A 24239-nucleotide genomic window follows, 5' to 3' on the forward strand; every position below is an offset into this window, starting at 1 on the left:
TGGATACATGTAGTTGGAACATTAAATCAAATACGGTTTTTGCTAGCTCTTTGAAACTTGACACAATAAAGTAGTTCCAAGTTCTATCTCTATGGTTTGTTTCCTATTCATGTAGCCCTAAGCAGAGACTGGCGCAAATTACTTTCATGGACGTGGGTTGCCAAGCTTCCAAAAAACTACGAGTTTCATGAAATCTCAGCGCACAATTTTTCTCCCAATCCGGATGACACTTTCAGGTAATGATCAGTACCCCAATCCCACTTGGCTCACCAAATTTCATTCTTCTAGGTTAAACCGTTCGTTGACAGTAACAGTTTTAATTTTTAGATTTCACTCTGTTTTCTCCTATATGGATACATGTAGTTGGAACTCTAAATCAAACACGGTTTGTGCTAGCTCTTTGAAACTTGACACAATAAAGTAGTTCTAAGTTCTATCTCTATGGTTTGTTTCCTATTGATGTAGCCCTAAGCGGAGACTGGCGCAAATCACTTTCATGGAAAGGGGTTGCAAACCTTCCAAAAAACTACGAGTTTCCTGAAATCTCAGCACATATTTCTTTACCCAATCTTGATGACACTTTCAGGTAATGATCAGTACCCCAATCCCACTTGGCTCAACAAATTTCGTTCTTCTAGGTTAAACCGTTCGTTAGCAGTAACAGTTTTAATTTTTAGGTTTCACTCTGTTTTCTCCTATATGGATACATGTAGTTGGAACTCTAAATCAAACATGGTTTGTGCTAGCTCTTTGAAATTTGACACAATTATGTAGTTCCAAGTTCTATCTCTATGGATTGTTTCCTATTGATGTTGCCCTAAGCAGAGACTGGCACAAATCACTTTCATGGAAAGGGGTTGTACAGCTTCCAAAAAACTACGAGTTTCCTGAAATCTCAACACACATTTTTTCACCCAATCTTGATGACACTTTCAGGTAATGATCAGTACCCCAATCCCACTTGGCTCACCAAATTTCGTTCTTCTAGGTTAAACCGTTTGTTGACAGTAACAGTTTTAATTTTTAGGTTTCACTCTGTTTTCTCCTATATGAATATATGTAGTTGGAACTCTGTATCAAACACGGTTTGTGCTAGCTCTTTGAAACTTGACACAATAAAGTAATTCCAAGTTCTATCTCTATGGTTTCTTTCCTATTGATGTAGCCCTAAGCAGAGACTGGCGCAATTCACTTACATGAAAAGGGGTTGCCAAGCTTCCAAAAAACTACGAGTTTCCTGAAATCTCAGCACACATTTTTTCACCCAATCCGGATGACACTTTCAGGTAATGATCAGTACCCCAATCCCACTTGGCTCACCAAATTTCATTCTTCTAGGTTAAACAGTTCGTTGGCAGTAACAGTTTTAATTTTTAGATTTCACTCTGTTTTCTCCTATATGGATACATGTAGTTGGAACATTAAATCAAATACGGTTTTTGCTAGCTCTTTGAAACTTGACACAATAAAGTAGTTCCAAGTTCTATCTCTATGGTTTGTTTCCTATTGATGTAGCCCTAAGCAGAGACTGGCGCAAATTCCTTTCATGGACGTGGGTTGCCAAGCTTCCAAAAAATTACGAGTTTCATGAAATCTCAGCACACATTTTTTCTCCCAATCCGGATGACACTTTCAGGTAATGATCAGTACCCCAATCCCACTTGGCTCACCAAATTTCATTCTTCTAGGTTAAACCGTTCGTTGACAGTAACAGTTTTAATTTTTAGGTTTCACTGTGTTTTCTCCTATATGGATACATGTAGTTGGAACTCAAAATCAAACACGGTTTGTGCTAGCTCTTTGAAACTTGACACAATAAAGTAGTTCCAAGTTCTATCTCTATGGTTTGTTTCCTATTGATGTAGCCCTAAGCAGAGACTGGCGCAAATCACTTTCATGGAAAGGGGTTGCAAAGCTTCCAAAAAACTACGAGTTTCCTGAAATCTCAGCACATATTTCTTTACCCAATCTTGATGACACTTTCAGGTAATGATCAGTACCCAATCCCACTTGGCACAACAAATTTCGTTCTTCTAGGTTAAACCGTTCGTTAGCAGTAACAGTTTTAATTTTTAGGTTTCACTCTGTTTTCTCCTATATGGATACATGTGGTTGGAACTCTAAATCAAACATGGTTTGTGCTAGCTCTTTGAAATTTGACACAATTATGTAGTTCCAAGTTCTATCTCTATGGATTGTTTCCTATTGATGTTGCCCTAAGCAGAGACTGGCACAAATCACTTTCATGGAAAGGGGTTGTACAGCTTCCAAAAAACTACGAGTTTCCTGAAATCTCAGCACACATTTTTTCACCCAATCTTGATGACACTTTCAGGTAATGATCAGTACCGCAATCCCACTTGGCTCACCAAATTTCGTTCTTCTAGGTTAAACCGTTCGTTGACAGTAACAGTTTTAATTTTTAGGTTTCACTCTGTTTTCTCCTATATGGATATATGTAGTTGGAACTCTATATCAAACACGGTTTGTGCTAGCTCTTTGAAACTTGACACAATAAAGTAATTCCAAGTTCTATCTCTATGGTTTCTTTCCTATTGATGTAGCCCTAAGCAGAGACTGGCGCAATTCACTTACATGAAAAGGGGTTGCCAAGCTTCCAAAAAACTACGAGTTTCCTGAAATCTCAGCACACATTTTTTCACCCAATCTGGATGACACTTTCAGGTAATGATCAGTACCCCAATCCCACTTGGCTCACCAAATTTCATTCTTCTAGGTTAAACAGTTCGTTGGCAGTAACAGTTTTAATTTTTAGGTTTCACTCTGTTTTCTCCTATATGGATACATGTAGTTGGAACATTAAATCAAATACGGTTTTTGCTAGCTCTTTGAAACTTGACACAATAAAGTAGTTCCAAGTTCTATCTCTATGGTTTGTTTCCTATTCATGTAGCCCTAAGCAGAGACTGGCGCAAATTACTTTCATGGACGTGGGTTGCCAAGCTTCCAAAAAACTACGAGTTTCATGAAATCTCAGCGCACAATTTTTCTCCCAATCCGGATGACACTTTCAGGTAATGATCAGTACCCCAATCCCACTTGGCTCACCAAATTTCATTCTTCTAGGTTAAACCGTTCGTTGACAGTAACAGTTTTAATTTTTAGATTTCACTCTGTTTTCTCCTATATGGATACATGTAGTTGGAACTCTAAATCAAACACGGTTTGTGCTAGCTCTTTGAAACTTGACACAATAAAGTAGTTCTAAGTTCTATCTCTATGGTTTGTTTCCTATTGATGTAGCCCTAAGCGGAGACTGGCGCAAATCACTTTCATGGAAAGGGGTTGCAAACCTTCCAAAAAACTACGAGTTTCCTGAAATCTCAGCACATATTTCTTTACCCAATCTTGATGACACTTTCAGGTAATGATCAGTACCCCAATCCCACTTGGCTCAACAAATTTCGTTCTTCTAGGTTAAACCGTTCGTTAGCAGTAACAGTTTTAATTTTTAGGTTTCACTCTGTTTTCTCCTATATGGATACATGTAGTTGGAACTCTAAATCAAACATGGTTTGTGCTAGCTCTTTGAAATTTGACACAATTATGTAGTTCCAAGTTCTATCTCTATGGATTGTTTCCTATTGATGTTGCCCTAAGCAGAGACTGGCACAAATCACTTTCATGGAAAGGGGTTGTACAGCTTCCAAAAAACTACGAGTTTCCTGAAATCTCAACACACATTTTTTCACCCAATCTTGATGACACTTTCAGGTAATGATCAGTACCCCAATCCCACTTGGCTCACCAAATTTCGTTCTTCTAGGTTAAACCGTTTGTTGACAGTAACAGTTTTAATTTTTAGGTTTCACTCTGTTTTCTCCTATATGGATATATGTAGTTGGAACTCTGTATCAAACACGGTTTGTGCTAGCTCTTTGAAACTTGACACAATAAAGTAATTCCAAGTTCTATCTCTATGGTTTCTTTCCTATTGATGTAGCCCTAAGCAGAGACTGGCGCAATTCACTTACATGAAAAGGGGTTGCCAAGCTTCCAAAAAACTACGAGTTTCCTGAAATCTCAGCACACATTTTTTCACCCAAACCGGATGACACTTTCAGGTAATGATCAGTACCCCAATCCCACTTGGCTCACCAAATTTCGTTCTTCTAGGTTAAACCGTTCGTTGGCAGTAACAGTTTTAATTTTTAGGTTTCACTCTGTTTTCTCCTATATGGATACATGTAGTTGGAACATTAAGTCAAATACGGTTTTTGCTAGCTCTTTGAAACTTGACACAATAAAGTAGTTCCAAGTTCTATCTCTATGGTTTGTTTCCTATTGATGTAGCCCTAAGCAGAGACTGGCGCAAATCACTTTCATGGACGTGGGTTGCCAACCTTCCAAAAAACTACGAGTTTCCTGAAATCTCAGCACACATTTTTTCACCCAATCCGGATGACATTTTCAGGTAATGATCAGTACCCCAATCCCACTTGGCTCACCAAATTTCGTTCTTCTAGGTTAAACCGTTCGTTGGCAGTAACAGTTTTAAATTTTAGGTTTCACTCTGTTTTCTCCTATATGGATACATGTAGTTGGAACTCTAAATCACACACGGTTTGTGCTAGCACTTTGAAACTTGACACAATAAAGTAGTTCCAAGTTCTATCTCTATGGTTTGTTTCCTATTGATGTAGCCCTGCGCAGACACTGGCGCAATTCACTTTCATGGAAAGGGGTTGCCAAGCTTCCAAAAAACTACGAGTTTCCTGAAATCTCAGCACACATTTTTTCTCCCAATCCGGATGACACTTTCAGGTAATGATCAGTACCCCAATTCCACTTGGCTCACCAAATTTCGTTCTTCTAGGTTAAACCGTTCTTTTGCAGTAACAGTTTTAATTATTAGGTTTCACTCTGTTTATTCCTATATGGATACATGTAGTTGGAACTCTAAATCAAACACGGTTTGTGCTAACTCTTTGTACTCGACACAATAAAGTAGTTCCAAGTTCTATCTCTATGGTTTGTTTCCTATTGATGTAGCCCTAAGCAGAGGCTAGCGCAAATCACTTTCATGGAAAGGGTTTGCAAAGCTTCCAAAAACTACGAGTTTCCTGAAATCTCAGCACACATTTTTTCACCCAATCTTGATGACACTTTCAGGTAATGATCAGTACCCCAATCCCACTTGGCTCACCAAATTTCTTTCTTCTAGGTTAAACCGTTCGTTGGCAGTAACAGTTTTAATTTTTAGGTTTCAATCTGTTTTCTCCTATATGGATACATGTAGTTGGAACTCTAAATCAAACACGGTTTGTGCTAGCTCTTTGAAACTTGACACAATAAAGTAGTTCCAAGTTCTATGTCTATGGTTTGTTTCCTAATGATGTAGCCCTAAGCAGACTGGCGCAAATCACTTTCATGGAAAGAAGTTGCCAAGCTTCCAAAAAACTATGAGTTTCCTGAAATATCAGCACGCATTTTTTCACCCAATCTTGATGACACTTTCAGGTAATGATAAGTACTGCAATCCCAATTGGCTCACCTAATTTCGTTCTTCTAGGTTAAACCGTTCGTTGGCAGTAACAGTTTTAATTTTTAGGTTTCACTCTGTTTTCTCCTATATGGATACTTGTAGTTGGAACTCTAAATCAAACACGGTTTGTGCTAGCTCTTTGAAACTTGACACAATAATGTAGTTCCAAGTTCTATCTCTATGGTTTGTTTCCTATTGATGTAGCCCTAAGCAGAGACTGGCGCAAATCTCATCATGGAAAGGGGTTGCAAAGCTTCCAAAAAACTACGAGTTTCCTGAAATCTCAGCACATATTTCTTCACCCAATCTTGTTGACACTTTCAGGTAATGATCAGTACCCCAATCCCACTTGGCTCAACAAATTTCGTTCTTCTAGTTTAAACCGTTCGTTAGCAGTAACAGTTTCAATTTTTAGGTTTCACTCTCTTTTCTCCTATATAGATACATGTAGTTGGAACTCTAAATCAAACACGGTTTGTGCTAGCTCTTTGAAATTTGACACAATAAAGTAGTTCCAAGTTCTATCTCTATGGTTTGTTTCCTATTGATGTAGCCCTAAGCAGAGACTGGCACAAATCACTTTCATGGAAAGGGGTTGCACAGCTTCCAAAAAACTACGAGTTTCCTGAAATCTCAGCACACATTTTTTCAACCAATCTTGATGACACTTTCAGGTAATTATCAGGACCGCAATCCCACTTGGCTCACCAAATTTCGTTCTTCTAGGTTAAACCGTTCGTTGGCAGTAACAGTTTTAATTTTTAGGTTTCACTCTGTTTTCTCCTATATGGATATATATATTTGGAACTCTATATCAAACACGGTTTGTGCTAGCTCTTTGAAACTTGACACAATAAAGTAGTTCCAAGTTCTATCTCTATGGTTTCTTTCCTATTGATGTAGCCCTAAGCAGAGACTGGCGCAATTCACTTACATGAAAAAGGGTTGCCAAGCTTCCAAAAAACTACGAGTTTCCTGAAATCTCAGCACACATTTTTTCACCCAATCCGGATGACACTTTCAGGTAATGATCAGTACCCCAATCCCACTTGGCTCACCAAATTTCATTCTTCTAGGTTAAACAGTTCGTTGGCAGTAACAGTTTTAATTTTTAGATTTCACTCTGTTTTCTCCTATTTGGATACATGTAGTTGGAACATTAAATCAAATACGGTTTTTGCTAGCTCTTTGAAACTTGACACAATAAAGTAGTTCCAAGTTCTATCTCTATGGTTTGTTTCCTATTGATGTAGCCCTAAGCAGAGACTGGCGCAAATTACTTTCATGGACGTGGGTTGCCAAGCTTCCAAAAAACTACGAGTTTCATGAAATCTCAGCACACAATTTTTCTCCCAATCAGGATGACACTTTCAGGTAATGATTAGTACCCCAATCCCACTTGGCTCACCAAATTTCATTCTTCTAGGTTAAACCATTCGTTGACAGTAACAGTTTTAATTTTTAGGTTTCACTGTGTTTTCTCCTATATGGATACATGTAGTTGGAACTCTAAATCAAACACGGTTTGTGCTAGCTCTTTGAAACTTGACACAATAAAGTAGTTCCAAGTTCTATCTCTATGGTTTGTTTTCTATTGATGTAGCCCTAAGCAGAGACCAGCGCAAATCACTTTCATGGAAAGAAGTTGCCAAGCTTCCAAAAAACTATGAGTTTCCTGAAATATCAGCACACATTTTTTCACCCAATCTTGATGACACTTTCAGGTAATGATCAGTACCCCAATCCCACTTGGCTCACCAAATTTCGTTCTTCTAGGTTAAACCGTTTGTTGGCAGTAACAGTTTTAATTTTTAGGTTTCACTCTGTTTTCTTCTATATGGATACATGTAGTTGGAACTCTAAATCAAACACCGTTTGTGCTAGCTCTTTGAAACTTGACACAATAAAGTAGTTCCAAGTTCTATCTCTATGGTTTGTTTCCTATTGATGTAGCCTTAAGCAGAGACTGGCGCAAATCACTTTCATGGAAGGTGGTTGCCAAGCTTCCAAAAAATTACGAGTTTCATGAAATCTCAGCACACATTTTTTCTCCCAATCCGGATGACACTTTCAGTTAATGATCAGTACCCCAATCCCACTTGGCTCACCAAATTTCGTTCTTCTAGGTTAAACCATTCGTTGACAGTAACAGTTTTAATTTTTAGGTTTCACTCTTTTCTCCTATATGGATACATGTAGTTGGAACTCTAAATCAAACACGGTTTGTGCTAGCTCTTTGAAACTTGACACAATAAAGTAGTTCCAAGTTCTATCTCTATGGTTTGTTTCCTATTGATGTAGCCCTAAGCAGAGACCGGCACAAATCACTTTCGTGGAAAGAAGTTGCCAAGCTTCCAAAAAACTACGAGTTTCCTGAAATCTCAGCACACATTTTTTCACCCAATCTTGATGACACTTTCAGGTAATGATCAGTAACCCATTCCCACTTGGCTCACCAATTTCGTTCTTCTAGGTTAAACCGTTCGTTGGCAGTAACAGTTTTAATTTTTAGGTTTCACTCTGTTTTCTCCTATATGGATACATGTATTTGGAACTATAAATCAAACACGGTTTGTGCCAGCTCTTTGAAACTTGACACAATAAAGTAGTTCCAAGTTCTATCTCTATGGTTTGTTTCCTATTGATGTAGCCCTAAGCAGAGACTGGCGCAAATCACTTTCATGGAAAGGGGTTGCCAAGCTTCCAAAAAACTACGAGTTTCCTGAAATCTCAGCACACATTTTTTCACCCAATCTTGATGACACTTTCAGTTAATGATCACTACCCCAATCCCACTTGGTTCACCAAATTTCGTTCTTCTAGGTTAAACCGTTCGTTGGCAGTAACAGTTTTAATTATTAGGTTTCACTCTGTTTTCTCCTATATGGATACATGTAGTTGCAACTCTAAATCAAACACGGTTTGTGCTAGCTCTTTGAAACTTGACACAATAATGTAGTTCCAAGTTCTATCTCTATGGTTTGTTTCCTATTGATGTAGCCCTAAGCAGAGACTGGCGCAAATCACTTTCATGGAAAGGGGTTGCAAAGCTTCCAAAAAACTACGATTTTCATGAAATCTCAGCACACATTTTTAATCCCAAAACGGATGTCACTTTCAGGTAATGATCAGTACCCCAATCCCACTTGGCTCACCAAATTTCATTCTTCTAGGTTAAACCTTTCGTTGATAGTAACAGTTTTAATTTTTAGGTTTCACTCTGTTTTCTCCTATATGGATACATGTAGTTGGAACTCTAAATCAAACACGGTTTGTGCTAGCTCTTTGAAACTTGACACAATAAAGTAGTTCCAAGTTCTATCTCTATGGTTTGTTTCCTATTGATGTAGCCCTAAGCAGAGACTGGCGCAAATCACTTTCATGGAAAGGGGTTGCAAAGCTTCCAAAAAACTACGAGTTTCCTGAAATCTCAGCACACATTTTTTCACCCAATCTTGATGACACTTTCATGTAATGATCAGTACCAAAATCCCACTTGGCTGACCAAATTTTGTTCTTCTAGGTTAAACCGTTCGTTGGCAGTAACAGTTTTAATTTTTAGGTTTCACTCTGTTTTCTCCTATATGGATACATGTAGTTGGAACTCTAAATCACACACGGTTTGTGCTAGCACTTTGAAACTTGACACAATAAAGTAGTTCCAAGTTCTATTTCTATGGTTTGTTTCCTATTGATGTAGCCCTGCGCAGACACTGGCGCAATTCACTATCATGGAAGGGGTTGCCAAGTTTCCAAAAAACTACGAGTTTCCTGAAATCTCAGCACACATTTTTTCACCCAATCTTGATGACACTTCCAGTTAATGATCAGTACCCCAATCCCACTTGGCTCACCAAATTTCGTTCTTCTAGGTTAAACCGTTCGTTGACAGTAACAGTTTTAATTTTTAGGTTTCACTCTGTTTTCTCCTATATGGATACATGTATTTGGAACTCTAAATCAAACACGGTTTGTGCTAGCTCTTTGAAACTTGACACAATAAAGTAGTTCCAAGTTCTATTTCTATGGTTTGTTTCCTATTGATGTAGCCCTAAGCAGAGACTGGCGCAAATCACTTTCATGGAAATGGGTTGCAAAGCTTCCAAAAAACTACGAGTTTCATGAAACCTCAGCACACATTTTTAATCCCAAAACGGATGTCACTTTCAGGTAATGATCAGTACCCCAATCTCACTTGGCTCACCAAATTTTGTTCTTCTAGGTTAAACCGTTCGTTGGCAGTAACAGTTTTAATTTTTAGGTTTCACTCTGTTTTCTCCTATATGGATACATGTAGTTGGAACTCTAAATCAAACACCGTTTGTGCTAGCTCTTTGAAACTTGACACAATAATGTAGTTCCAAGTTCTATCTCTATGGTTTGTTTCCTATTAATGTAGCCCTAAGCAGAGACTGGCGCAAATTACTTTCATGGACGTGGGTTGCCAAGCTTCCAAAAAACTACGAGTTTCATGAAATCTCAACACACAATTTTTCTCCCAATCAGGATGACACTTTCAGGTAATGATCAGTTCCAAAATCCGACTTGGCTGACCAAATTTTGTTCTTCTAGGTTAAACCGTTCGTTGGCAGTAACAGTTTTAATTTTTAGGTTTCACTCTGTTTTCTCCTATATGGATACATGTAGTTGGAACTCTAAATCACACACGGTTTGTGCTAGCTCTTTGAAACTTGACACAATAAAGTAGTTCCAAGTTCTATCTCTATGGTTTGTTTCCTATTGATGTAGCCCTGCGCAGACACTGGCGCAATTCACATTCATGGAAAGGGGTTGCCAAGCTTCCAAAAAACTACGAGTTTCCTGAAATCTCAGCACACATTTTTTCACCCAATCTTGATGACACTTTCAGTTAATGATCATTACCCCAATCCCACTTGGCTCACCAAATTTCGTTCTTCTAGGTTAAACCGTTCGTTGGCAGTAACAGTTTTAATTTTTAGGTTTCACTCTGTTTTCTCCTATATGGATACATGTAGTTGGAACTCTAAATCAAACATGGTTTGTGCTAGCTTTTTGAAATTTGACACAATAAAGTAGTTCCAAGTTCTATCCCTATGGATTGTTTCCTATTGATGTAGCCCTAAGCAGAGACTGGCACAAATCACTTTCATGGAAAGGGGTTGAACAGCTTCCAAAAAACTACGAGTTTCCTGAAATCTCAGCACACATTTTTTCACCCAATCTTGATGACACTTTCAGTTAATGATCAGTACCCCAATCCCACTTGGCTCACCAAATTTCGTTCTTCTAGGTTAAACCGTTCGTTGGCAGTAACAGTTTTAATTTTTAGGTTTCACTCTGTTTTCTCCTATATGGATACATGTATTTGGAACTATAAATCAAACACGGTTTGTGCTAGCTCTTTGAAACTTGACACAATAAAGTAGTTCCAAGTTCTATCTCTATGGTTTGTTTCCTATTGATGTAGCCCTAAGCAGAGACTGGCGCAAATCACTTTCATGGAAAGGGGTTGCAAAGCTTCCAAAAAACTACGAGTTTCCTGAAATCTCAGCACATATTTCTTTACCCAATCTTGATGACACTTTCAGGTAATGATCAGTACCCCAATCCCACTTGGCTCAACAAATTTCGTTCTTCTAGGTTAAACCGTTCGTTAGCAGTAACAGTTTTAATTTTTAGGTTTCACTCTGTTTTCTCCTATATGGATACATGTAGTTGGAACTCTAAATCAAACATGGTTTGTGCTAGCTCTTTGAAATTTGACACAATAAAGTAGTTCCAAGTTCTATCTCTATGGTTTGTTTCCTATTGATGTAGCCCTAAGCAGAGACTGGCACAAATCACTTTCATGGAAAGGGGTTGCAAAGCTTCCAAAAAACTACGATTTTCATGAAATCTCAGCACACATTTTTAATCCCAAAACGGATGTCACTTTCAGGTAATGATCAGTACCCCAATCCCACATGGCTCACCAAATTTCGTTCTTCTAGGTTAAACCATTCGTTTAAAGTAACAGTTTTAATTTTTAGGTTTCACTCTGTTTTCTCCTATATGGATACTTGTAGTTGGAACTCTAAATCAAACACGATTTGTGCTAGCTCTTTGAAACTTGACACAATAAAGTAGTTCCAAGTTCTATCTCTATGGTTTGTTTCCTATTGATGTAGCCTTAAGTAGAGACTGGCGCAAATCACTTTCATGGAAGGTGGTTGCCAAGCTTCCAAAAAATTACGAGTTTCATGAAATCTCAGCACACATTTTTTCTCCCAATCCGGATGACAATTTCAGTTAATTATCAGTACCCCAATCCCACTTGGCTCACCAAATTTCGTTCTTGTAGGTTAAACCGTTCGTTGACAGTAACAGTTTTAATTTTTAGGTTTCACTGTTTTCTCCTATATGGATACATGTAGTTGGAACTCTAAATCAAACACGGTTTGTGCTAGCTCTTTGAAACTTGACACTATAAAGTAGTTCCAAGTTCTATCTCTATGGTTTGTTTCCTATTCATGTAGCCCTAAGCAGAGACTGGCGCAAATCACTTTCATGGAAAGGGGTTGCCAAGCTTCCAAAAAATGACGAGTTTCCTGAAATCTCAGCTCACATTTTTTCACCCAATCTTGATGACACTTTCAGGTAATGATCCGTACCGCAATCATACTAGGCTCACCTAATTTCATTCTTCTAGGTTAAACCGTTCATTGGCAGTAACAGTTTTAATTTTTAGGTTTCACTCTGTTTTCTCCTATATGGATACATGTAGTTCTAACTCTAAATCAAACACGGTTTGTGCTAGCTCTTTGAAACTTGACACAATAAAGTAGTTCCAAGTTCTATCTCTATGCTTTGTTTCCTATTGATGTAGCCCTAAGCAGAGACTGGCGCAAATCACTTTCATTGAAAGGGGTTGCCAAGCTTCCCAAAAACTACGAGTTTCCTGAAATCTCAGCACACATTTTTTCACCCAATCCGGATGACACTTTCAGCTAATGATCAGTACCGCAATCCCACTTGGCTCACTAAACATCATTCTTCTTGGTTAAACCGTTCGTTGGCAGTAACAGTTATAATTTTTAGGTTTGGCTCTGTTTTCTCCTATATGGATACATGTAGTTGGAACTCTAAATCAAACACGGTTTGTGCTAGCTCTTTGAATCTTGACACAATAAAGTAGTTCCAAGTTCTATCTCTATGCTTTGTTTCCTATTGATGTAGCCCTAAGCAGAGACTGGCGCAAATCACTTTCATGGAAAGGGCTTGCCAAGCTTCCAAAATACTACGAGTTTCCTGAAATCTCAGCACACATTTTTTCACCCAATCCGGATGACACTTTCAGCTAATGATCAGTACTGCAATCCCACTTGGCTCACCAAATATCATTCTTCTACGTTAAACCGTTCGTTAAAAGTAACAGTTATAAATTTTAGGTTTCGCTCTGTTTTCTCCTATATGGATACATGTAGTTGGAAATCTAAATAAAACACGGTTTGTGCTAGCTCTTTGAAACTTGACACAATAAACTAGTTCCAAGTTCTATCTCTATGGTTTGTTTCCTATTGATGTAGCCCTAAGCAGAGACCGGCGCAAATCACTTTCATGGAAAGAAGTTGCCAAGCTTCCAAATAACTACGAGTTTCCTGAAATCTCAGCACATGTTTTTTCACACAATCTTCATGACACTTTCAGGTAATGATCATACCCCAATCCCACTTGGCTCACGAAATTTCGTTCTTCTAGGTTAAACCGTTCGTTGGCAGTAACAGTTTTAATTTTTAGGTTTCACTCTGTTTTCTTTTATATGGATACTTGTAGTTGGAACTCTAAATCAAACACGGTTTGTGCTAGCTCTTTGAAACTTGACACAATAAAGTAGTTCCAAGTTCTATCTCTATGGTTTGTTTCCTATTGATGTAGCCCTAAGCAGAGACTGGCGCAAATCACTTTCATGGAAAGGGGTTGCAAAGCTTGTAAAAAACTACGAGTTTCCTGAAATCTCAGCACATATTTTTTCACCCAATCTTGATGACACTTTCAGGTAATGATCAGTACCCCAATCCCACTTGGCTCACCAAATTTCGTTCTTCTAGGTTAAACCGTTCATTGGCAGTAACAGTTTTAATTTTGAGGTTTCACTCTGTTTTCTCCTATATGGATACATGTAGTTGGAACTCTAAATCAAACACGGTTTGTGCTAGCTCTTTGTAACTTGACACAATAAAGTAGTTCCAAGTTCTATCTCTATGGTTTGTTTCCTATTGATGTAGCCCTAAGCAGAGACTGGCGCAAATCATTTTCATGGAAAGGGGTTGCACAGCTTCCAAAAAACTACGAGTTTCCTGAAATCTAAGCACACACTTTTTCAACCAATCTTGATGAAACTTTCAGGTAATGATCAGTACCGCAATCCCACTTGGCCCACCAAATTTCGTTCTTCTAGGTTAAACCGTTCGTTGACAATAACAGTTTTAATTTTTAGGTTTCACTCTGTTTTCTCCTATATGGATATATGTAGTTGGAACATTAAATCATATACGGTTTTTGCTAGCTCTTTGAAACTTTACACAATAAAGTAGTTGCAAGTTCTATCTCTATGGTTTGTTTCCTATTGATGTAGCCCTAAGCAGAGACTGGCGCAAATTACTTTCATGGACGTGGGTTGCCAAGCTTCCAAAAAACTACGAGTTTCATGAAATCTCAGCACACAATTTTTCTCCCAATCAGGATGACACTTTCAGGTAATGATCAGTACCCCAATCCCACTTGGCTCACCAAATTTCATTCTTCTAGGTTAAACCGTTCGTTGACAGTAACAGTTTTTATTTTTAGGTTTCACTCTGTTTTCTCCCATATGGATACATGTAGTTGGAACTCTAAATCAAACACGGTTTGTGCTAGCTCTTTGAAACTTGACACAATAAAGTAGTTCCAAGTTCTATCTCTATGATTTCTTTCCTATTGATGTAGCCCTAAGCAGAGACTGGCGCAAATCACTTTCATGGAAAGGGGTTGCAAACCTTCCAAAAAACTACGAGTTTCATGAAATCTCAGCACACATTTTTAATCCCAAAACGGATGTCACTTTCAGGTAATGATCAGTACCCCAATCCCACTTCGCTCACCAAATTTCGTTCTTTTAGGTTAAACCATTCGTTTACAGTAACAGTTTTAATTTTTAGGTTCACTCTGTTTTCTCCTATATGGATACTTGTAGTTGGAACTCTAAATCAAACACGGTTTGTGCTAGCTCTTTGAAACTTGACACAATAATCTAGTTCCAAGTTCTATCTCTATGGTTTGTTTCCTATTGATGTATCTGTAAGCAGAAACTGGCACAAATTACTTTCATGGAAAGGGGTTGCCAAGCTTCCAAAAAACTACGAGTTTCATGAAATCTCAGCACACATTTTTTCTCCCATTCCGGATGACATTTTCAGGTAATGATCAGTACCCCAATCCCTTTTGGCTCACCAAATTTCGTTCTTCTAGGTTAAAGCGTTCGTTGGCAGTAACAGTTTTCATTTTTAGGTTTCACTCTGTTTTCTCCTATATAGATACATGTATTTGGAACTCTAAATCAAACACGGTTTGTGCTAGCTCTTTGAAACGTGACACAATAAAGTAGTTCCAAGTTCTATCTCTATGGTTTGTTTCCTATTGATGTACCCCTAACCAGAGACCGGCGCAAATCACTTTCATGGAAAGAAGTTGCCAAGCTTCCAAAAAACTATAAGTTTCCTGAAATATCAGCACACATTTTTTCACCCAATCTTGATGACACTTTCAGGTAATGATCAGTACCCCAATCCCACTTGGCTCACCAAATTTCGTTCTTCTAGGTTAAACTGTTCGTTGGCAGTAACAGTTTTAAATTTTAGGTTTCACTCTGTTTTCTCCTATATGGATACATGTAGTTGGAACTCTAAATCAAACACCGTTTGTGCTAGCTCTTTGAAACTTGACACAACAATGTAGTTCCAAGATCTATCTCTATGGTTTGTTTCCTATTGATGTAGCCTTAAGGAGAGACTGGCGCAAATCACTTTCATGGAAGGTGGTTGCCAAGCTTCCAAAAAACTACGAGTTTCATGAAATCTCAGCCCACATTTTTTCTCCCAATCCGGATGACACTTTCAGTTAATGATCAGTACCCCACTCCCTCTTGGCTCACCAAATTTCGTTCTTCTAGGTTAAACCGTTCGTTGACAGTAACAGTTTTAATTTTTAGGTTTCACTGTTTTCTCCTATATGGATACATGTAGTTGGAACTCTAAATCAAACACGGTTTGTGCTAGCTCTTTGAAACTTGACACAATAAAGTAGTTCCAAGTTCTATCTCTATGGTTTGTTTCCTATTCAAGTAGCCCTAAGCAGAGACTGGCGCAAATCACTTTCATGGAAATGGGTTGCCAAGCTTCCAAAAAATGACAAGTTTCCTGAAATCTCAGCACACATTTTTTCACCCAATCTTGATGACACTTTCAGGTAATGATCAGTACCGCAATCCCACTTGGCTCACCTAATTTCATTCTTCTAGGTTAAACCGTTCGTTGGCAGTAACAGTTTTAATTTTTAGGTTTCACTCTGTTTTCTCCTATATGGATACATGTAGTTGGAACTCTAAATCAAACACCCCTTGTGCTAGCTCTTTGAAACTTGACACAATAAAGTAGTTCCAAGTTCTATCTCTATGGTTTGTTTCCTATTCATGTAGCCCTAAGCAGAGACTGGCGCAAATCACTTTCATGGATAGGGGTTGCCAAGCTTCCAAAAAACTACGAGTTTCCTGAAATCTCATCTCACATTTTTTCACCCAATCTTGATGACACTTTCAGGTAATGATCCGTACCGCAAACCCACTTGGCTCACCTAATTTCGTTCTTCTAGGTTAAACCGTTCATTGGCAGTAACAGTTTTAATTTTTAGGTTTCACTCTGTTTTCTCCTATATGGATACATGTAGTTGGAACTATTAATCACACACGGTTTGTGCTAGCTCTTTGAAACTTGACACAATAAAGTAGTTCCAAGTTCTATCTCTATGGTTTGTTTCCTATTGGTATAGCCCTAAGCAGAGACTGGCGCAAATCAGTTTCATGGAAAGGGGTTGCCAAGCTTCCAAAAAACTACAAGATTCATGAAATCTCAGCACAATTTTTTCACCCAATCTTGATGACACTTTCAGGTAATGATCAGTACCCCAATCCCACTTGTCTCACCAAATTTCTTTCTTCTAGGTTAAACCGTTCGTTGGCAGTAACCATTTTAAATTTTAGGTTTCACTCTGTTTTCTCCTATATGGATACATGTAGTTGGAACTCTAAATCAAACACGGTTTGTGCTAGCTCTTTGAACCTTGACACAATAAAGTAGTTCCAAGTTCTATCTCTATGATTTGTTTCCTATTGATGTAGCCCTAAGCAGAGACTGGCGCAAATCACTTTCATGGAAAGGGGTTGCAAAGCTTCCAAAAAACTACGAGTTTCATGAAATCTCAGCACACATTTTTAATCCCAAAACGGATGTCACTTTCAGGTAATGATCAGTACCCCAATCCCATTTGGCTCACCAAATTTCGTTCTTTTAGGTTAAACCGTTCGTTTACAGTAACAGTTTTAATTTTTAGGTTCACTCTGTTTTCTCCTATATGGTTACTTGTAGTTGGAACTCTAAATCAAACACGGTTTGTGCTAGCTCTTTGAAACTTGACACAATAATCTAGTTCCAAGTTCTGTCTCTATGGTTTGTTTCCTATTGATGTATCTGTAAGCAGAAACTGGCACAAATTACTTTCATGGAAAGGGGTTGCCAAGCTTCCAAAAAACTACGAGTTTCATGAAATCTCAGCACACATTTTTTCTCCCATTCCGGATGACACTTTCAGGTAATGATCAGTACCCCAATCCCACTTGTCTCACCAAATTTCGTTCTTCTAGGTTAAACCGTTCGTTGGCAGTAACCATTTTAAATTTTAGGTTTCACTCTGTTTTCTCCTATATGGATACATGTAGTTGGAACTCTAAATCAAACACGGTTTGTGCTAGCTCTTTGAAACTTGACACAATAAAGTAGTTCCAAGTTCTATCTCTATGGTTTGTTTCCTATTCATGTAGCCCTAAGCGGAGACTGGCGCAAATCACTTTCATGGAAAGGGGTTGCCAAGCTTCCAAAAAACGACGAGTTTCCTGAAATCTCAGCTCACATTTTTTCACCCAAGCCTGATGACACTTTCAGGTAATGATCAGTACCCCAATCCCACTTGGCTCACCAAATTTCTTTCTTCTAGGTTAAACTATTCGTTGGCAGTAACAGTTTTAATTTTTAGGTTTCACTCTGTTTTCTCCTATATGGATACATGTAGTTGGAACTCTAAATCAAACACGGCTTGTGCTAGCTCTTTGAAACTTGACACAATAAAGTAGTTCCAAGTTCTATCTCTATGGTTTGTTTCTTATTGATGTAGCCCTAAGCAGAGACTGGCACAAATAACTTTCATGGAAGGGGGTTGCCAAGCTTCCAAAAAACTACGAGTTTCATGAAATCTCAGCACACATTTTTTCTCCCAATCCGGATGACACTTTCAGGTAATGATCAGTACCCCAATCCCACTTGGCTCACCAAATTTCGTTCTTCTAGGTTAAACCGTTCTTTTGCAGTAACAGTTTTAATTATTAGGTTTCTCTCTGTTTATTCCTATATGGATACATGTAGTTGGAACTCTAAATCAAACACGGTTTGTGCTAACTCTTTGAAACTTGACACAATAAAGTAGTTCCAAGTTCTATCTCTATGGTTTGTTTCCTATTGATGTAGCCCTAAGCAGAGATTGGCGCAAATCCCTTTCATGGAAAGGGGTTGCGAAACTTCCAAAAAACTACGAGTTTCCTGAAATCTCAGCACACATTTTTTGACCCAATCTTAATGACACTTTCAGGTAATGATCAATACCCCAATCCCTCTTGGCTCACCAAATTTCGTTCTTCTAGGTTAAACCGTTCGTTGGCAGTAACAGTTTTAATTTTTAGGTTTCACTCTGTTTTTTCCTATATGGATACATGTAGTTGGGACTCTAAATAAAACATGGTTTGTGCTAGCTCTTGAAACTTGACACAATAATGTAGTTCCAAGTTCTATCTCTAAGGTTTGTTTCCTATTGATGTAGCCCTATGCAGAGACTGGCACAATTCACTTACATGGAAAGGGGTTGCCAAGCTTCCAAAAAACTACGAGTTTCCTGAAATCTCAGCACACATTTTTTCACCCAATCTTGATGACACTTTCAGTTAATGATCTGTACCCCGATCCCACTTGGCTCACCAAATTTCGTTCTTCTAGGTTGAACCGTTCATTGGCAATAACAGTTTTAATTTTTAGGTTTCACTCTGTTTTCTTCTATATGGATTCATGTAGTTGGAACACTAAATCAAACATGGTTTGTGCTAGCTCTTTGAAACATGATACAATAAAGTAGTTCCAAGTTCTATCTCTATGGTTTGTTTCCTATTAATGTAGCCCTAAGCGGAGACTGGCGCAAATCACTTTCATGGAAAGGGGTTGCCAAGCTTCCAAAAAACGACGAGTTTCCTGAAATCTCAGCTCACATTTTTTACCCAAGCTTGATGACACTTTCAGGTAATGATCCGTACCGCAAACCCACTTGGCTCACCTAATATCGTTCTTCTAGGTTAAACCGTTCATTGGCAGTAACAGTTTTAATTTTTAGGTTTCACTCTGTTTTCTCCTGTATGGATACATGTAGTTGGAACTCTAAATCACACACGGTTTGTGCTAGCTCTTTGAAACTTGACACAATAAAGTAGTTCCAAGTTCTATCTCTATGTTTTGTTTCCTATCGATGTAGCCCTAAGCAGAGACTGGCGCAAATCACTTTCATGGAAAGGGGTTGCCAAGCTTCCAAAAAACTACGAGTTTCCTGAAATCTCAGCACACATTTTTTCACCCAATCCGGATGACATTTTCAGCTAATGATCAGTACCGCAATCCCACTTGGCTCACCAAATATCATTCTTCTAGGTTAAACCGTTCGTTGGCAGTAACAGTTAAAAATTTTAGGTTTCGCTCTGTTTTCTCCTATATGGATACATGTAGTTGTAACTCTAAATCAAACACGGTTTGTGCTAGCTCTTTGAAACTTGACACAATAAAGTAGTTCCAAGTTCTATCTCTATGGTTTGTTTCCTATTGATGTAGCCCTAAGCAGAGACTGGCGCAAATCATTTTCATGGAAAGGGGTTGCACAGCTTCCAAAAAACTACGAGTTTCCTGAAATCTCAGCACACACTTTTTCACCCAATCTTGATGAAACTTTCAGGTAATGATCAGTACCGCAATCCCACTTGGCAAATCAAATTTCGTTCTTCTAGGTTAAACCGTTCGTTGACAGTAACAGTTTTAATTTTTAGGTTTCACTCTGTTTTCTCCTATATGGATATATGTAGTTGGAACTCTAAATCAAACAGGGTTTGTGCTAGCTCTTTGAAACTTGACACAATAAAGTAGTTCCAAGTTCTATCTCTATGGTTTCTTTCCTATTGATGTAGCCCTAAGCAGAGACTGGCGCAATTCACTTACATGAAAAGGGGTTGCCAAGCTTCCAAAAAACTACGAGTTTCCTGAAATCTCAGCACACATTTTTTCACTTAATCCGGATGACACTTTCAGGTAATGATCAGTACCCCAATCCCACTTGGCTCACCAAATTTCATTCTTCTAGGTTAAACAGTTCGTTGGCAGTAACAGTTTTAATTTTTAGGTTTCACTCTGTTTTCTCCTATATGGATACATGTAGTTGGAACATTAAATCAAATACGGTTTGTGCTAGCTTTTTGAAACTTGACACAATAAAGTAGTTCCAAGTTCTATCTCTATGGTTTGTTTCCTATTGATGTAGCCCTAAGCAGAGACTGGCGCAAATTACTTTCATGGACGTGGGTTGCCAAGCTTCCAAAAAACTACGAGTTTCATGAAATCTCAGCACACAATTTTTCTCCCAATCAGGATGACACTTTCAGGTAATGATCAGTACCGCAATCCCACTTGGCTCACCAAATTTCATTCTTCTAGGTTAAACCGTTCGTTGACAGTAACAGTTATAATTTTTAGGTTTCACTCTGTTTTCTCCTATATGGATACATGTAGTTGGAACTCTAAATCAAACACGGTTTGTGCTAGCTCTTTGAAACTTGACACAATAAAGTAGTTCCAAGTTCTATCTCTATGGTTTGTTTTCTATTGATGTAGCCCTACGCGGAGACTGGCGCAAATCACTTTCATGGAAAGGGGTTGCCAAGCTTCCAAAAAACTACGAGTTTCCTGAAATCTCAGCACACATTTTTTCACCCAAACTTGATGACACTTTCAGTTAATAATCAGTACCCCAATCCCACTTGGCTCACCAAATTTCGTTCTTCTAGGTTAAACCGTTCGTTGGCAATAACAGTTTTAATTTTTAGGTTTCACTCTGTTTTCTCCAATATGGATACATGTATTTGGAACTCTAAATCAAACACGGTTTGTGCTAGCTCTTTGAAACTTGACACAATAAAGTAGTTCCAAGTTCTATCTCTATGGTTTGTTTCCTATTCATGTAGCCCTAAGCAGAGACTGGCGCAAATCACTTTCATGGAAAGGGGTTGACAAGCTTCCAAAAAACTACGAGTTTCCTGAAATCTCATCTCACATTTTTTCACCCAAGCTTGATGACACTTTCAGGTAATGATCCGTACCGCAAACCCACTTGGCTCACCTAATTTCGTTCTTCTAGGTTAAACCGTTCATTGGCAGTAACAGTTTTAATTTTTAGGTTTCACTCTGTTTTCTCCTATATGGATACATGTAGTTGGAACTCTAAATCAAACACGGTTTGTGATAGCTCTTTGAAACTTGACACAATAAAGTAGTTCCAAGTTCTATCTCTATGCTTTGTTTCCTATCGATGTAGCCCTAAGCAGAGACTGGCGCAAATCACTTTCATGGACGTGGGTTGCCAAGCTTCCAAAAAACTACGAGTTTCATGAAATCTCAGCACACAATTTTTCTCCCAATCAGGATGACACTTTCAGCTAATGATCAGTACCGCAATCCCACTTGGCTCACCAAATATCATTCTTCTAGGTTAAACCGTTCGTTGGCAGTAACAGTTATAAATTTTAGGTTTCGCTCTGTTTTCTCCTATATGGATACATGTAGTTGGAACTCTAAATCAAACACGGTTTGTGCTAGCTCTTTGAAACTTGACACAATAAAGTAGTTCCAAGTTCTATCTCTATGGTTTGTTTCCTATTGATGTAGCCCTAAGCAGAGACTGGCGCAAATCATTTTCATGGAAAGGGGTTGCACAGCTTCCAAAAAACTACGAGTTTCCTGAAATCTCAGCACACACTTTTTCACCCAATCTTGATGAAACTTTCAGGTAATGATCAGTACCGCAATCCCACTTGGCAAATTAAATTTCGTTCTTCTAGGTTAAACCGTTCGTTGACAGTAACAGTTTTAATTTTTAGGTTTCACTCTGTTTTCTCCTATATGGATATATGTAGTTGGAACTCTAAATCAAACACGGTTTGTGCTAGCTCTTTGAAACTTGACACAATAAAGTAGTTCCAAGTTCTATCTCTATGGTTTCTTTCCTATTGATGTAGCCCTAAGCAGAGACTGGCGCAATTCACTTACATGAAAAGGGGTTGCCAAGCTTCCAAAAAACTACGAGTTTCTTGAAATCTCAGCACACATTTTTTCACTTAATCCGGATGACACTTTCAGGTAATGATCAGTACCCCAATCCCACTTGGCTCACCAAATTTCATTCTTCTAGGTTAAACAGTTCGTTGGCAGTAACAGTTTTAATTTTTAGATTTCACTCTGTTTTCTCCTATATGGATACATGTAGTTGGAACATTAAATCAAATACGGTTTGTGCTAGCTCTTTGAAACTTGACACAATAAAGTAGTTCCAAGTTCTATCTCTATGGTTTGTTTCCTATTGATGTAGCCCTAAGCAGAGACTGGCGCAAATTACTTTCATGGACGTGGGTTGCCAAGCTTCCAAAAAACTACGAGTTTCATGAAATCTCAGCACACATTTTTAATCCCAAAACGGATGTCACTTTCAGGTAATGATCAGTAACCCAATCCCACTTGGCTCACCGAATTTCGTTCTTCTAGGTTAAACCGTTCGTTTACATTAACAGTTTTAATTTTTAGGTTTCACTCTGTTTTCTCCCATATGGATACTTGTAGTTGGAAATCTAAATCAAACACGGTTTGTGCTAGCTCTTTGAAACTTGACACAATAATGTAGTTCCAAGTTCTATATCTATGGTTTGTTTCCTATTGATGTAGCTGTAAGCAGCAACTGGCACAAATTACTTTCATGGAAAGGGGTTGCCAAGCTTCCAAAAAACTATGAGTTTCATGAAATCTCAGCACACATTTTTTCTCCCAATCCGGATGACACTTTCAGGTAATGATCAGTACCAAAATCCCACTTGGCTGACCAAATTTTGTTCTTCTAGGTTAAACCGTTCGTTGGCAGTAACAGTTTTAGTTTTTAGGTTTCACTCTGTTTTCTCCTATATGGATACATGAAGTTGGAACTCTAAATCACACACGGTTTGTGCTAGCTCTTTGAAACTTGACACAATAAAGTAGTTCCAAGTTCTATCGCTATGGTGTGTTTCGTATTGATGTAGCCCTACGCAGTCACTGGCGCAATTCACTTTCATGGAAAGGGGTTGCCAAGCTTCCAAAAAACTACGAGTTTCCTGAAATCTCAGCACACATTTTTTCACCCAATCTTGATGACACTTTCAGGTAATGATCAGTACCCCAATCCAACTTGGCTCACCAAATTTCCTTCTTCTAGGTTAAACCGTTCGTTGGCAGTAACAGTTTTAATTTTTAGGTTTCACTCTGTTTTCTCCTATATGGATACATGTATTTGGAACTCTTAATCAAACACGGTTTGTGCTAGCTCTTTGAATCTTGACACAATAAAGTAGTTCCAAGTTCTATCTCTATGGTTTGTTTCCTATTGATGTAGCCCTAAGCAGAGACTGGCGCAAATCACTTTCATGGAAAGGGGTTGCAAAGCTTCCAAAAAACTACGAGTTTCCTCAAATCTCAGCACACATTTTTTCACCCAATCCGGATGACACTTTCAGGTAATGATCAGTACCCCAATCCCACTTGGCTCACCAAATTTCGTTCTTCTAGGTTAAACTGTTCGTTGGCAGTAACAGTTTTAAATTTTAGGTTTCACTCTGTTTTCTCCTATATGGATACATGTAGTTGGAACTCTAAATCAAACACCGTTTGTGCTAGCTCTTTGAAACTTGACACAACAATGTAGTTCCAAGATCTATCTCTATGGTTTGTTTCCTATTGATGTAGCCTTAAGGAGAGACTGGCGCAAATCACTTTCATGGAAGGTGGTTGCCAAGCTTCCAAAAAACTACGAGTTTCATGAAATCTCAGCCCACATTTTTTCTCCCAATCCGGATGACACTTTCAGTTAATGATCAGTACCCCACTCCCTCTTGGCTCACCAAATTTCGTTCTTCTAGGTTAAACCGTTCGTTGACAGTAACAGTTTTAATTTTTAGGTTTCACTGTTTTCTCCTATATGGATACATGTAGTTGGAACTCTAAATCAAACACGGTTTGTGCTAGCTCTTTGTAACTTGACACAATAAAGTAGTTCCAAGTTCTATCTCTATGGTTTGTTTCCTATTCAA

The sequence above is a fragment of the Spermophilus citellus genome (genome assembly GCF_964194105.1).
Source record: "Spermophilus citellus genome assembly, chromosome: 16".
Taxonomy (NCBI): domain Eukaryota; kingdom Metazoa; phylum Chordata; class Mammalia; order Rodentia; family Sciuridae; genus Spermophilus; species Spermophilus citellus.